Here is a 16,470-nt window from a genome sequence, read left to right as displayed (position 1 = left end):
TAAAATCCTCCCTTTTATCTCTCTAAAAACCGAAATAGTATAAGAGTTTATAAATATTTTGGTTCCATTTTTCCACCTTGATTAATATTATAACTAGTATTTGTAATATTATTTTAATTAAGAGGAGCCTTGGGTATAATACATAGGGAGAGATCTTACACTTAGATCTTTGTTCTTCCATTGAAAAGCTCAAGAACAAGAAGAGAAAGGTGATCTCTCTTGTGCCCTAATAGCCGAAATTTACCATGTAAGGACATGATTTCTCTTCTCTTTTATTAATGTTTGCATGCATAAAATCCGTTTTAATTTTATGACAAATTATTTAGACATATAGGAATATGTTTTATGTATATGAATCTACATTTCCTTCAATCGGTATCATGAGCCACGGTTGTTTGCATGCAAATTGGTTAAAAGTTTTTCCGAGTTATATGAATAACAAAATAAAACTTGTAAAATTTGTGTTATTATGATATATCACGAAATAATTACATGCATGTTAATATTTCTGGTCCTAAAGTGTTTTAGGATATTTTGGTTAATTTTTCGGATTTTTATTGTTCATAATTTACAATAATGACATTTAAATGTGATTTTATGAGTAAAAATGTCATTTTTGGTCTAAAACTAGCTATACTTCGAATTTTCACTTGGTTTTTGGATATGTTGTTACATATATTATTTTCAGATAACCTGTAAATTTTCATAATTTTTGGACTTGTTATGCTCGAAAAATGAATTTTTCATTATTAAATTCGGATTTAAGAGAAAAATAGGTTAATATGAGTTAAATTTCGAATCTGGTCATAGAAAATTAATATGTTGTCACATGCAATTGTACAAGATGTGTGTAAAATAATTGGCTATAAAGAAGTCTTTTAGCATGATTTATGAATTTTTGAAGAAAAATGGCATAAATAGTGACATTATTAGTTGAAAATTAATAAAACATAACCTATGACTTAGGAAAAACGTCTAATGTTGCATTTTATTATATTTTTCAGATCTAAAATTGAAAAGTTAATGAAAATAATTTTTCCATGTTTTTATGATTATTTTATTAAATATCGATAAACCGCAACATTGTTTTTCCGGAAAATTTTCGAAATTTTTTTAACCTAAGATTTTGAACATTATGAGTGTCATGGAATTTTTCCAGAATGTTCATGAATTTAAATTTCAAATTTTGAATTTATTTGAAATTTTTCGATTTATTTGAAGTTTAATAGCTTATTTTGTAATTTTGGTCCATTTATGAACAATTTTGTAAATAAAAGTTAATTATGGTCAAATTATTAGTGAAGACTATATTTTGAGTCCTAAGAGGTTAGGGTAATTAACTTATGCATAAATATGAGTTTATGTATTTTTGGTGATTATAAAATGTTGAAATCACGCAAATCCGTAAAAACCGAGTAATATATGATATTGGCTAATTAAAAGGCGATTTAGCATAAAAATTGAGCATGTTCATACATATTATAATGCTGCATTTTTCTTTATGATTGTCATAATTTTTATTTATGTAATTTTGAATTATGTAATTTTACTTAGTATGGCCTTAGATTTTAATTGGTATTTCCCGAAATGTATGGAAATATCGATTCGGTTGTAATTTTTATTGTGATCTCGTATCACCGTTTTGTAATATTTAATAGATTTATTTTATTTTAGTTACAAATGTATAATAGGAAATTATGTAATTTATTATGTAATTTTATTCATTAGGAGTTCCAAAAGACGGATTACTTCAAGAATGGCGATACATAAAGACGGTGTTACCTCGAGATGCGTGCCACAACCGAAGTTCAAGGGACCAATGGAGTTGGTTTCCGAATATGTAATAGATTAATAGTTTTTCTATTTTAGGAAAGGCCATACTAGGATTTTTATCTTTATGCTTGCATTTTATTTTATGTCACATACATCGCTAAATCGCCATAACTAAACATGCATTGTTTTTTTTTTTTATCGAGTTTATCGACCGTGTCAATTCGAATTATCGTAGTTCACCGCTTTAGTTCACTTAAAACGTGATAGATAATAAATTGACATGACCTCTCGCTGAAACAAACAATTGAGACATAGCCTTACCAAATAGTAGAAACCATGAAAACCTATTTCGCGAGGGAGTGCACTCGGCCCTACCGGGGTACAAACCTTGTTGCGTAGGGGAAGTGGGTGATGAGTGTTAATCCACCGAGTTCATGTTAATGAGGGTTTCATCGGCCATACCGTGCCCAAGTTGATGTGGATTTGGATAATGGACACATTTATTCGAAATTTGGATTGAGCTCAACGGAAGTATTCGCGACCGTAGTTGCATGTGTTCCGGGCTATAGATAATTATTAGAGTAATTTTATCGACCAAGAGTTCTAAAAGTAGAATCGATTAAAATGTTAATCCACCGAGTTATATTGATAAAGGTTTCATCGGCCATACCGTGCCTAAGTCGATATGAATTTGGGTCTTGGAATCATTTATCTAGTTGGGTAGAGGTCACTAGAAAAATGCATAAAACTTGTTTAAATCATACATTTTTACGAGTATAGTTAAAACGACAAATGTTTTACTCCTTATATTTTGTTTTGTAGACCACTTCTTGTTCATAACAAATGGCAACACCAACTCCTAATGCTACACCACTCGCTACTTCATCATGGCTCCGATCCTTTATGGATCGATGTAAACTTGAAAATAATGGGTCAAATTTCTCCGAGTGGGATGCCCAACTCAAATTAGCCGCCGAGGGTGACGACAAGCTTCGTTACCTTACCGAGGCCTCTCCACCCGAGCCCTCCACTAGGTCCACCGCGGCCACTAGGGAAGCCTATGAGACTTACCAAAAGGAGTCCGCCGCAATGAAAAATGTATTAATATTTGCGATGGAGGCGGAACTCCAAAGGAGAGCCTTCAAAATGGGCAATGCTAATGAGATTTACTCCAAACTTGTGACCATGTTTTCACAAACTCCGCGGATCGTCCAATATGAGGCGGCCGCGGCATTATTTGATCTCGACTTCAAAGAGGGCCAAAAGGTTAGCCCTCATGTGCTCAAACTCATGGAGCTTGTCGAGACCTTGAAGATTCAAAAGGTTGAAATCCCCAAAGAACTCATCGTAGATAGGATTCTACACTCCTTGTCTAAGGTTAAGGCATATGTGCAATTCCGGGTGAATTTCAATATGCAAGACAAGGATGTGTCTCTTGAGGAGTTGCACAAGTTACTTGTGCAAGCCGAGAGGGACATGGGGTTAAATGTGAACCCTCCCAAGGATGTGCTTAACATAAGCACAAAGAGTAAGGGGAAGTTCAAGAAGAATGGGAGAAAGGGTAAAAAGCAAGCTCCCACATTCACCAAAGCTAAGTCTTGTGAAGCTAGCACCTCCAAAGTCAAGAAGGGTCCTCTTGACAAATGCCATTATTGTAATGGCATGGGACATTGGAAGAGGAATTGTTCCAAATACCTTGGTGATATCAAAACTGGAAAGATCACTCCAAAGAGGTAAATGACTAACCTTCTTTTATGTTTCTAAATTCAACTATGGTATTATGATGCAAAGTTGTGATAATGTATCTCCCTTTTTATTGTAAATAAGGCCTCCACCAAGCAAAGACAAAGGAAAAGAAAAGCAAGCATAAGAAACCATGAAGAAGCTAAGGATAGCTTTTATGGAGCTTTGTTTTTCATTGTCTTATTTTAAGTTATGTTTTGAATTTTTAGAACTTTAAGTTTCCGTGTTCGACATGGAAAGGTATTTTGGATAATGGTTTGTATTTTGGATGATAGTGACTTGGTTTGCAACCCAAGTCACCCGATTTATCATTTATCCTTTTAATGTTCTAAATTTCATCTTTAAAATGCTTGCGTTTTGAAACATAAGATTATTCACTTAAAGTGATCTAATAGACAAATATAATGACTGGTTTCATTATATGTCCACATGCTTAAGGCTTGTGTATGATCATTTATGAAGCGATTTTGAGTCTATGAACTCTCTTAAAGGAATGTCAATCACCAAGAACTCATATGAAATAAATAACTATTAGTCTATCTATGAGATAGTTCTCCTTTTACTTCAACATCATTAATTTGTGTCTCATATGCTATCTTTGAATGATTAGTGTATTTATTCTAAAGATAGAGTGGGAGAAAAATGAGGACACAAATGAGGACACAATGCAAAATGAAATTGAAATTGTGTACTTGTGTAAATGAAGATCTACACAAGAGAGGACACAAGGCAAAATGAAATTGAAATTGTGTACTTGTGTAAATGAAGATCTACACAAGAGAAAATGAATTGAATAAAGGTATATCTATTTACATAGTATGCCGAATAGATGAGATCTATGGTCTCGAGTTAGTTCATATGACTAAAGAGACCAAGTGTATTGATCATAAGAGAATTTTCTTATGATAACTACACGAGGAGACCAAAAGAAAGTTTTGGAAGTAAAATGACTAATGTAAAGTCTTAACGAGTTTTTGACTAAGTTTATGAAGCATTTGACCAATAGTTTCAATCATGAGTTTTACTTAAGAGCCTAAATGAATCAAAGTAACATACTTGTTATGATCAATATCAAGTTGCAAAATTGATATTCTGATATCCTCTATAAGCCAACATATTAACCATACAAGTGTCATTGCTTAACCTCCCTATGAAATGGTTAAATCTCCTTCCAAAAGGGTATTTGCGAGGGACGTATTCAAAATATTATTTGTATTTGAATAATGACATTGCTACACATCATTATGATATGCGTGTGTTAGAGAATTAAAATCTCTTTCCGTAAGGTTGAGATAAGACCACTTCAAAATAGGCATTTTGAAAGGATATGATGGGACATATATGGTTTTATCCTAGTAACTTGGCAAGCCAATTTATATTTATATTCTTGACAAATTTCGATTGAGAAGTCAATTTCGAAATATGTGGAATTGAGTGGGAGTTAGGGAATTCTCATGTGAAGACATGGAATTTAGTGGGAGCTATCATCCTTGAATGTATAAAACTCATTACTCATTAAAGAATGACAAGCTAATACCTTCTTTCATAAAGAAGCTTTTGAGTTTTCAATTCTGGATGAAAATGGACAGTGATGAATCCAATTACATCAAGGGATGTTGGATTAGTATTAAGAAATACACATCACATCAACATACACATAGGTTATTCATATGAATGAAAATGGGATTACCATTAGCAGTCATGGTAGTTCATTGAACCTGAGAACGGTTGATCTCATGATTATTAGTAACTAATGTTTCCGCCATTAGAATAATCATGTACATGTCAATTATGAATCATATGCATAAGAGCATGATGATTGGTTGGTGAGCCATAATAGAAACGTCATGAATTCTCGAGTAGAATCCGATGAGCGATTTCAGTGTTTGACGGAATGTTCTATTATGTTTCAAGAAGTTGCACATATTATAGAAAATCCGAGAACAATATGAGGATTTATGAGAATCCCAATTCTTTCAAGCCTAGAAAGAGAAATGAGAAGTTTTTGGAAAGATGCTTGGTTGAATAAGAGGTTATTCAATAACAATCTTTCCTAGTAAAAGCTAGGACTTATGAGAAGTGCTAAGCTAAATAATCTTGTCAATTGTTACAAGATTCTACAAAACATATACCTAGTGCATTATGTGTGGATGAAATACTTGATCAGTGCAAGTTGTATTATTCATCGCAAATTCATTCGTTATGAGATAATCGATAAGGAAGTTCTTTCAAGATAAAGAACCGAAACCAAGGTCGAGAACCTTGATGTGTACTTGGTAAGATTCATGCTATGAGAGAGAACATGAATGTGAAGGAAAATGCAAGTGTAAGAAGTTTGAACACATGGACACATGGGATGTTAAACTTCTATTGCAATCAATAAGTGCTTACACTTATGATAAACATCACAAGGTTGTAATATGATATTGACTACCCGGGTGTGATGTCGACACTTGTCGTTTGAGTTATTATTATTAACTCACCTAGAACATTGTTGTATCCAAACGGGTTGTAGAGACAATTGAACCCCGTTAAAGTGAACATGGATTAACATTGTTTTTGCCCATAGTTACTTATATGAGGTGACGTCTCGAAGTGACTAGAGTGTGATGCGATTGATGGCAAGTTCAAGTGCCATAGAGTCATGTGGGATGACTAGTCGATCACATAGGCAGACTGTTAGGAACATTTTGTCGGGCCTAATGACCGCTTATAGAGTTCTGGCAAATTTATATAGCCTGGTCGTGGCGAGAGCTACTATAGTATTCAAATGAGTCGATTCTTTTGACTAAAGGCTATTCACCTAAGATGGCACAGTTTCAGATTAACTTTGATTTGTGTTACTACGACCTTCGTAAATGGGGTCAAATGGGCATATTTTGGGTTATGATGGTGTGGCTAGTCGAAGGGAATGAGTGCGATAGGAATTGTCCACCCCTAGTCGGGGTTATAACAATATCTCGGGGCCACTCGAGGAGTAATGAATTGGAAATGCGTGGCCACGCTCGGAAGATATCCAGTGGATAAATCCGGTCAATCGGTTATTCTCCAGATCGAGGAAACCACTCTCGATATGATCACTTGCAAGTACGACCTGAAAGACACCTTGCATTGAGTGGGAGATAGTAATAGGACAAGAGAATTGGTGACGCACACTTGTCGAGGACAAGTGGGAGATTGTTGGAATATGTGTCCTCCGACAATAATGCGATCACGACTGTTGATCATGATGATCACATGTTTAAGTCTCATTAAAATGAATACAATTGGGAAGTAATTTTGTTTCTTGTCAATCGGTCAACATATATCGGTAATGATTGGTCGACTAGAGTTTGACATTATTCTTGTCGTGTGACGGTGGTGATCGTTGACCCCTAGGTCATACCTAAAGGGCAACACTCTTAATTGATTATTTAATTAATCGTATAATGTTACGAGTTAATTAAATTACTTAAAAATTGACGGACGATTTTGGAAGTAAAATTTACGTATCATATTGAAATGTGATTTAATAAGATACGGTCTGAGTAATTGAATTGTATCATTACTCGGATGAAATAATTGTTTAATGTAACAATTAAATTGAATGAATTGTTATAAATACAATCAGTTGTGATTTATAAATTGGTAAAATATTTTGGCACAAGTAATTATGATATTACTAAGTCGATTTTGTATGTGACGTATTTTTAATTGATACGTTGATTTTTAATATGTTAAAAATACATAACAAATATATGTGACATGTGACATGTAACATATCGACAATTGACAAAATTAATATGGAATCCATATTAGCTAAAGGTGCCGAAAATAGGAGGGGCTTTTAAGCTAATTAATTGTTTAATTAGTAGCTAAACACAATGATTGTTTTGCTTTAGTAGCCATGCAAGCCTATGGTGCATTGTGAAGACAAACCATTTCATGCATTGGCTCACCCAAAAGCCCCCCCCTACCACCCGGTTTTTGATGTGAAAAACCATCATTGGTTTTTCATTTTTATTTTACCTATTACTCTAAAATGTGTTAGAAATTAATTCATTCCAACTTATCATCCAAAATATAGTTTTAGAGAGAATTAAAATCCTCCCTTTTATCTCTCTAAAAACCGAAATAGTATAAGAGTTTATAAATATTTTGGTTCCATTTTTCCACCTTGATTAATATTATAACTAGTATTTGTAATATTATTTTAATTAAGAGGAGCCTTGGGTATAATACATAGGGAGAGATCTTACACTTAGATCTTTGTTCTTCCATTGGAATAGCTCAAGAACAAGAAGAGAAAGGTGATCTCTCTTGTGCCCTAATAGCCGAAATTTACCATGTAAGGACATGATTTCTCTTCTCTTTTATTAATGTTTGCATGCATAAAATCCGTTTTAATTTTATGACAAATTATTTAGACATATAGGAATATGTTTTATGTATATGAATCTACATTTCCTTCAGACGTGCTTTTTGAAATGGTTGTAGAAAACCAGGTTTGAAAATCGTCATTATGACGGCCTAGAAAGGCGTGCCTTTTTAAATGCGATGGTCGGCGAAAGACCGAGGTTTGAAATGGCCATTATAATGGCGCAAAAGGTGTTTTTGAACGTTGGAAATGACACGGAAGGACTTATGATCACATAACACATAAGCACTCGACGTTTCATTATATTATGCGTCATGTTCACACGGGTTTTGGGTTAAAAGGGTGGGTTACACACCAACCGATCAAACCCCAATTTTCGAAAGGGATACCAATCCAAACAAAATGTGTAAGGAGGGTGCCCTAGCCTCGTGCTCAAAGGAATTGAAAGCCCTCTGACGAAACAACAATGTGTAACCACTACTACAAATCCAGGCAACTACAACGCCCCTTTAACAACGATTATTCACGAAAATCACAATAGACGTTGTAGAATGTATGGCGCGAATTTTACTAAAATCAATTACAACGGGTATGGTTATAAAAACCGTTGTTATTAGTTTTAACAACGGGTCACACATGCACAACCGTTGTTAATAATTTGGCGCAAAATTGGCGCAAAGTTAGTGAAAAGTAATCACAACGGTTATTTTTAAAACCCGTTGTTAAAACTTATTTAACAACGGGTGTTTTTTACAACCGTTGTTAAAACATATTTCACAACGGTTGTTGTTTAATAACCGTTGTCAATACCTTCCATACTCTAAACCACACAAACACAAGTCTGCTGCAGCCACAAAACACAACCCTTAATACACAAACACAAACACAGCAGACAAACAAACACAAAACACATACACACTCTCTTTCTCTATTTCTCTCTTTCTCATCGTCGCTTTATCTTCTCGCCGTCACTGTGATTTCATCGTCTATTACGTTCTGTATTTATCAGGTAAATCTCGCCGTCACTGTTAGTTTCATCGTCATTATTTTTATTTTCTATTTATTTCTTTTGCATGTATGTGTTTTTATCGACCATTATGTTATTTGTTTAAGTATTGTTCGCATAATTAGTTACTAAAACAATGAAGAAGCAAGATGAAGAAGTAAGATAAACATAATTAATATATATATATATATATATATATATATATATATTTATAAATACATAAATTAAAAAAAAAAAATTACATATGTAAAAATGCAATTCTTATATTTTCATGGAGGATCTTATTGTGCTCTATCGTATCCGTCCTTTCCTCCTTGGCTATTTGGAGGTTCCGTTCAGCAGTTGCTATATCGTCATATAGCCGCAATCTGCTTCGCTCCGTCAAGCCATTTTCTTTGGCGTGCTTCGGTGCGGATCGAGCTTCCGCAAGGTAGCTCCTGAGACTTTCCTCAATATGGAGGAACCGGCGGATGAAGTTGTTGTTGTTCTCGATCATGGTAAGAGTCTTTAGGATGAAATCATTCATTTTGTTAGAGTTTTTTTAGTTTGATTTGAAAGATTAAGTAGAGTTTGTTTTAACAGTTAGAGTTTGGAGATGAATATATGAGATAATGGAAATGTTAGTTGAGATATGCAATGTATTTATACTAAGCAATGTGTGGGTTGAGTTAATTGCTTTTTAATTAATATATATGTTAGGAAGTTGTGCCATAATAATCATCATCATATCTCTCAATAATGTTGCTTCAAATCCTATTACTAACCCTTCTCATTCCATATTATCTGTTCATATGTACAAAGTGATGTCGATAATAATGCATGCATCGGAATTCTAACAGCCGTAATTATGCATGCATCTAGTAATATTTAATTTAATTTTTTTTTATTTTTTAAGAACAAACAACAACGGTTATTGCGAAACAACCCGTTGTCTTTAGTTATAACAACGGTTTTGTATATTACAACCCGTTGTTATAACTTTCCCCCCAAAATTGAGTCACACTTTCCACAACGGGTTTTTATACATAAAACCGTTGTTAATAGTTTTAACAACGGTTTCGTTAAGTAAACCAACCGTTGTTAAAACCTTCTACAACGGACGCTTTAACAACGCCCGCTTTTTTATATAACAACGGTTTTTGACCGTTGTTATAGCCTGTATCTGTAGTAGTGAACGTCAACGGTATGCTTGACTCAATCGGGATTCAATACGCGGGGATGAGAAAACTCACGCCGACGGGACGAGCCAATTGGTCGAAAAGGGTTAGGTTGTGGGCTCAGACAAGGAACCCAACTTATGAAATGTTATATCAATTAATGCATTTCAACCAAGACCTCGTTCGAGTCTCACCATCTAGGGATCATAAAGACACAAGTGTCCTAGTTCTCCCCAGCGGAGTCGCCAATCTGTGAACATGCCACCTGCATAACCAGCCAATCTGTGGACATGCAACGGTCTCTTTAAAGCCACGCTCGGCGGCGTAAAAACATGCTTTCAACCGGATCGTTTTAGATCGGTCGGTTTCGTCTCGGAAAGGGTCATGAAACGATGCGAGAGATGTTCGGAGTCGCCACCAAGCATTTGTGGGATGCTTGGAACCCGTTCGAATCCAGTTTATACCTAGGTCAACCAAGATAAAAAGCGGTGTTTGACATAGGTAATAAAGATAAGGAGTCGTCCCTCTTTAGCATCCTATCTCTAGAATGACTCTCGTTCGCCCTGGATAAGGTCGTCCACTATCCAAAGTTTCTGAGTAAGAGGTGAAGGTACGTATTGGGAAGCCCTTTATTCAGGCACCCAATCCCGCCCGTGGTAGTGGCCTCTACTGATCGATCTTGGTTGGTTAAATGCAAAAGTTGATAAAACGGGTAAATGCATGAATGCGCATCCACAAGTTTTGAACCTAACATGTGAGCTTTCTATGTGGGTTGTATCAAAATATCAAGTAATTGATGTCAAATTGGATTTAATGTTGATTTGCATGCCAGATGGAAATTAAACATCCATTTACCGAGTTAGGTTTATGGTGCATAACGTGACCCTTTTGTCTTAGAAAGACATTTTGCAAATACAATGTAAAAGGGGCAGTTTTGTCATCTAATCCGTCCTATATTCGAGTTAACCAAAGTCGGGATCGTCCTAGACAATTGTTGGAGGGGAAGCAGGGTCTGCATCAGGCAGCCTATCGTGCCGTCAGCCAATGCAAGCAGGCCTGTCCTTGTTTGAAAAGTGGAAAATGGTTGGCCTGTTTAGGCGCGAGTCAGCAGACTGTCCAAGGAACGTCTTCTGACTGTTAAAATGTTTGTGGAATTATTATTAAAGAGGGTGTATGAACCCGTCTTGTTTGAAAAAGGTCGTTTAGACCACTTTTGTGTCAATAAGAGGAACGAGACTTGAATAATCATCATTGTATTGACAATATTCGATGCCGGGTTCGGTTTTGCAAGCTTGACATGAATAGTTTTGAAAATGATTATGAACTAATTGTTTTAAGTTCATTTGTTTGTAATTAGTCAATGTTTATCATCGTACTCGGGTTAAAACCGACATGGTATGTGGAACAAAGGATGATTTTGCATTTATGACTAAATATATTTGTTTTTTGAAATGTGAAGAAATGAAATAAAAGGTTTTAAAATACCTTTTAAAATGTAATTAACCAAATATTATCACCGAAACACGGATTAAACCGTCATGGTATGAGGAACCAAGGGTGAAAATGTTTTATGGTTAAAAGTTTATCATGAAAATGATTTGAAATATTTGAAATGGTAAAGACCGATTACAAATAAGAAATAAAATAAAGAGGGAAGATGAGACCAAACACGGCTGGATTAAGGCCTGAGAGGGTATTGAGACGCAAGCCCTCCTGCTACGCAAGTAGCCCCTGTCTTTGGGCAAAATCCAGTTTTGGCTCATGTAACCTATGTTTGAATCATTTTATGCATGTTTTAGCATGTTATAGTCATAAAACAGATGAAAAACATCAAAGAAGAGGATTTTTACACCCTCATACTTACATGCTAGGCTTGAGACGAGAAATCGACGAAAGTGTATCAACTTGTGTTATCGAAAAACTCGGTTGAAAACCATTTTAGCAATGTAAAGAGTGTTTTGTTTAAGTTTAGTGAATGTGTAGTTGGTCGAGATGGCTGGTCAAGTGATTTAATGCACGATGACGGGACCAAACAATGTGTATGGCTTGTATTTTCGATCGGTAGGTCGAAAATACGTGTCCGTTTGTTACTTAAGAAGTCGAGTCGAGAATTTTAAGGGAGATATGAGGGGGCGGACACTCGTGTAGCTTCAAATGGTGGCATTTGAGGGTTATTTATAGAAAAATAGGTGGTTTTGTGCGTTTTGGGCGACGTGGCCGCATGGACTACTCGAAGAGGTGTGATCCATTTCGCGGGTCTTCGAGCTGTCTTGTCACTATCACGCAATTGAAATCATGATTTGTTCTATCCTAGGTTTCGGATGAGATAATTTTTACTTCACCATCAAGCATTTCGGGAATACTTAACGTGGAAGTTTTAAGAAGTTTGTTTTTTGTGTTTTACTCGGTTTGACTCGTTGTTGGAGTAAGGATTTGAATTTTGAGTCGGTTTTTGGTCCGGTGTCGGTTTTGACTCTAGTTAGTGTCATTGCGACCCCGTCGCCGTGCATTAAACACTTAGGTATTTTTGAAAAGTTTTTGTTTCCAAATCGTTTTGATTTTTCCAACGTATAGTTGTACAAAACTGTCGATTTAAAGTCTGCGATTCCTAAGCATGTTGTAGTCCGATAATCATCGGGGGTTTGTTGGAGACTCGACAGATAATGGGTATCTACAGATATATATTTTACCGTTGAACTCCAGTTACTCGATTGAGTATATGACTCACTTGATCAAGTGGCCTCTACTCGATCGAGTGACTGAGCTACCCGATCGAGTAGCCTCCGCTAGATCGAGCCTTCTAAACTCAAAGGGTTACTGTGATATAAGACTAAACTCGCAAGACTAATAAGGTCTAGATTTGCGTCTAAGGTGAGTCAACGACGGTCAACGGGTCCCTAAAAGGACGGGTATTAAAGTCTTCCCCCCCTTAAAAAGAACTTCGTCCCCGAAGTTCAACTCATCATCCCCCACGACACCAGACGTACCGTGAACTAAAGCAACTGACAACCACTCACCCCGACAAGGACAAACACAACCATTCCCATATACTACCCATCCATGTACGCCCGCCACCTATCATCATTATCTACCTTAGCAACTTACCATCCAATACAACCTCCTATCGAGTTATCAAGCATGCATTATACGCGAAAACACACTAACACAAACCGTTACTTCCACTAACTAACCGAATTTTAACATTGCATGATTCCATACATCATACACATCATACTCACCTGATACAACTATACTATTTACCCATCCAACAATTATTCATTAACAACAATTAGTTACGAATAACCAAAGTACAGTAAATAATCAACCACTTATACAATAAGCAAATTAACAGCAACTTTAAATTAACTCCACAACATTTATATTACTCATTTAAATCTTCTATATTACTCAACAATGTAACAATTCAATTATTTAACAAATTCACTTAACATCCACGTGTACTACCTTTGCATGGCTAACGTACAAAATTTATATTTTAAGCAAACAAAATGGTTAAGCAATCCGAAATGGAGTACAACAATATGGTGAATTTTACAAACAATTTATTCAAAATGTGAAATTTTTATCATAATTTGTCATTTTCATCACGCGACATTACTCTTCCCCTCTTAAAAGGAACTTCGTCCCTGAATTTCACCTTCAAGACGAGCTATAAACATTACATAAAATGATAACTCAACACAATCTTGACATTACGAAACAATTCTAACATACGTTGAGACCAACAATTATCATAGCCCTTCATTGACATTACGTAGATAATGTGTACACATGTGCATGTAATTCGGGAAACAAACGATAAACGAATTTATGAAACGCAGTGGCATAAAACCAAATGCAAATGAAAATTGCTTACTTGTTTTGTAACATGAACACACAACATATATCAAGTTCGATATTATCATTCACACTTAACCATCATTTAAAAAGACGATCAATTAGCGAGAAACATGACATCTCATGAAATTAACGTAACCACCTTGCTAACACATGGAATACAATACAAAAAATAGAGAAGTATAATTATTAAACACGGTATAAAATATGAGCATATAACTTCTCCCCCAAGGTCAAAAGAACGGGTATAAGGTTCACAGGGGCTACTCGATCGAGTTTAGGGCACTCGATCGAATCCGGGGTAGGCTACTCGATCGAGTAAGGTGTACTCGATCAAGTACCCTAAGGTTAGTACACTGCCTAGGTCACATCCAGAAGATACTCGATCGAGTGAGGGCACTTGATCGAGTGTCCACTGGTCAAATCACACCCCAACGTCAACACCGAAAGAAGAATTAAAACCAAACTCCGGGATTTCATCCCGGCACCTTTCCCCTGCACTACGAGTCTAACAATTCGAAAAAGTACGACCTTATGGCCAGATACAAACCAAACAAATCAAATGTATGACGAAACCAAAAGAGAGCAAATGTCACAAGTCTACTAGACAACAACAAGAAGAAACAATCACTCGAGGTCGCCACCTCGATCCTCTGCCATCTCCTCATCTATTCCTCCTCCACCGGATGTGCCGACTCCAGCTGTACTCTCCCCTGTGGTAGCTCCTGTACCTAAGGCTCCTCCTACTCGCCTTGGTGCCAGACAACTGAAAGGATCGCTCCCAGGCTCCCCCCATGTAGCCGGGTCTACTCCATAAGAGTGGAAGACTCCATTATGATCCCCGACACCTCTCCACCAAACTGGTTGGGCCAGGTTGGTCCCAATGCCCTGCACGTATGCCATCTCATGAAGGTTTCGGAGCGTCAACGTGTTGAATACTCTCTCTGTGAGCTCACTCACCTGCATCGCGGGACTGAAGAAGGAAGGGTAACTCGGGTACTGGTACTGTGGAGGCACGGGCTGCACAGGTTGAGTCACACCAGCTCTTTCTCTCTCTCTCTCTCACTCGTCCGGGACCTCTCCCCACTCTAGGTAGCTGGTCTTCAGGTCTTGTATGGTCCCCCTTGGCCGGCTTCGACATCGCTTCCAAAAGACCATCATCAATAAGATAGCACTACGCCAAATAAGACATCCAATAAGTGCGATAGAAATTGTCCACCCCCTTGTCAGGGTTAAAACAATATCTCAAGGCCACTCGAGGAGTAATGAACTGGAAATGCGTGGCCACGCTCAGAAGGTATCTATGATAGATAAATACGGTCAATCAGTTATTCTCCAGATCGAGGAAACCACTCTCGATATGATCACTTGCAAGTACGACCCGAAAGACACCTTCCATTGAGTGGGAGATAGTAATAGGACAAGAGAATTGGTGACGCACACTTGTCGAGGACAAGTGGGAGATTGTTGGGAAATGTGTCCTCAACAATAGTGCGATCACATGATTTAAATATCATTATTAAATCTCATATAAAGAATACGTAAGGGATGATTCAATTATATAGTCGACTGATCAACATTAATCGGTAACGATTGGCTTGCTAGAGTTTGACGTTACTGTCGTGGGACGGTGGTGGTCAGTTGATCCCTTAAGGTCACACCTAAAGGATGATGCCCTTATATATAAAGTTGATTAATTGTATGACGATGCAAGTTGATCAATTCCTTAAAATTGAACAATTCGATTTGTGAGAGAGAATGAATATCTTATTGTAATGGGATTAAATAAGATTTATTTTAGTAATAAAATGCTTTGTTACTAAAATTATTCATTGTTTGAGAAACAATAGAGATAGGAATGAATGGTTAATTATAATTACAAGATATTGTGAATTATAATTACATGACCCATTTTATTTACGTGATCAAGTATCATTAGTCAAATTATTGGATGTAATTTAATTAATTCATAAAATGATATTTATGTGATAAATATGCATTAAAATTAATTAATAACATGTAGCATACTACATGTGACATATTGTGTGACAAATGACAAATTGACAAAAATATAATGGTAGTCCATTTTATAGAAGTGGACCTAAATATTGTGGGTGGTAGGCTTTAGTGGGTGATTATTTTATGTGATAAGAATAAATTAATAAAACCTACTCTACCTATTCTTACACACCTATAATATTGAGAAAAGCAAAAGGAAAAGAAATGATGCCATTTTGGCTCTACCAAAACCGTGACACTCCCCTTGTCATGATGGGTTGTTGGTTATTATTTTCCTCTCTTACACATTCATATGATGATAATTCATTCACATGTCTTATTCTCTCTTCTCCTTCATTTTTCTCTAAAAACTTGAGAAACTTTGATCCAAATTATTCAAAGAAATTACTAAAATTATTAATGTAATATATGAGTGTTAGTAATCAATTTTAAGGTAAACTACTAAACTAATATCTAGCTAATATTATTTAGTGGGGATAAGGGATAGTCTTGGGTGCAATCAAGAGGAGAATCTCTACTTTGGGATTTTTGGAGGATCATCCTTATATATGGATAGC

Source organism: Silene latifolia, chromosome 1 (assembly GCF_048544455.1).
Source record: "Silene latifolia isolate original U9 population chromosome 1, ASM4854445v1, whole genome shotgun sequence".
Taxonomy (NCBI): Eukaryota; Viridiplantae; Streptophyta; class Magnoliopsida; order Caryophyllales; family Caryophyllaceae; genus Silene; species Silene latifolia.
Note: the sequence above shows the minus strand (reverse complement) of the source record.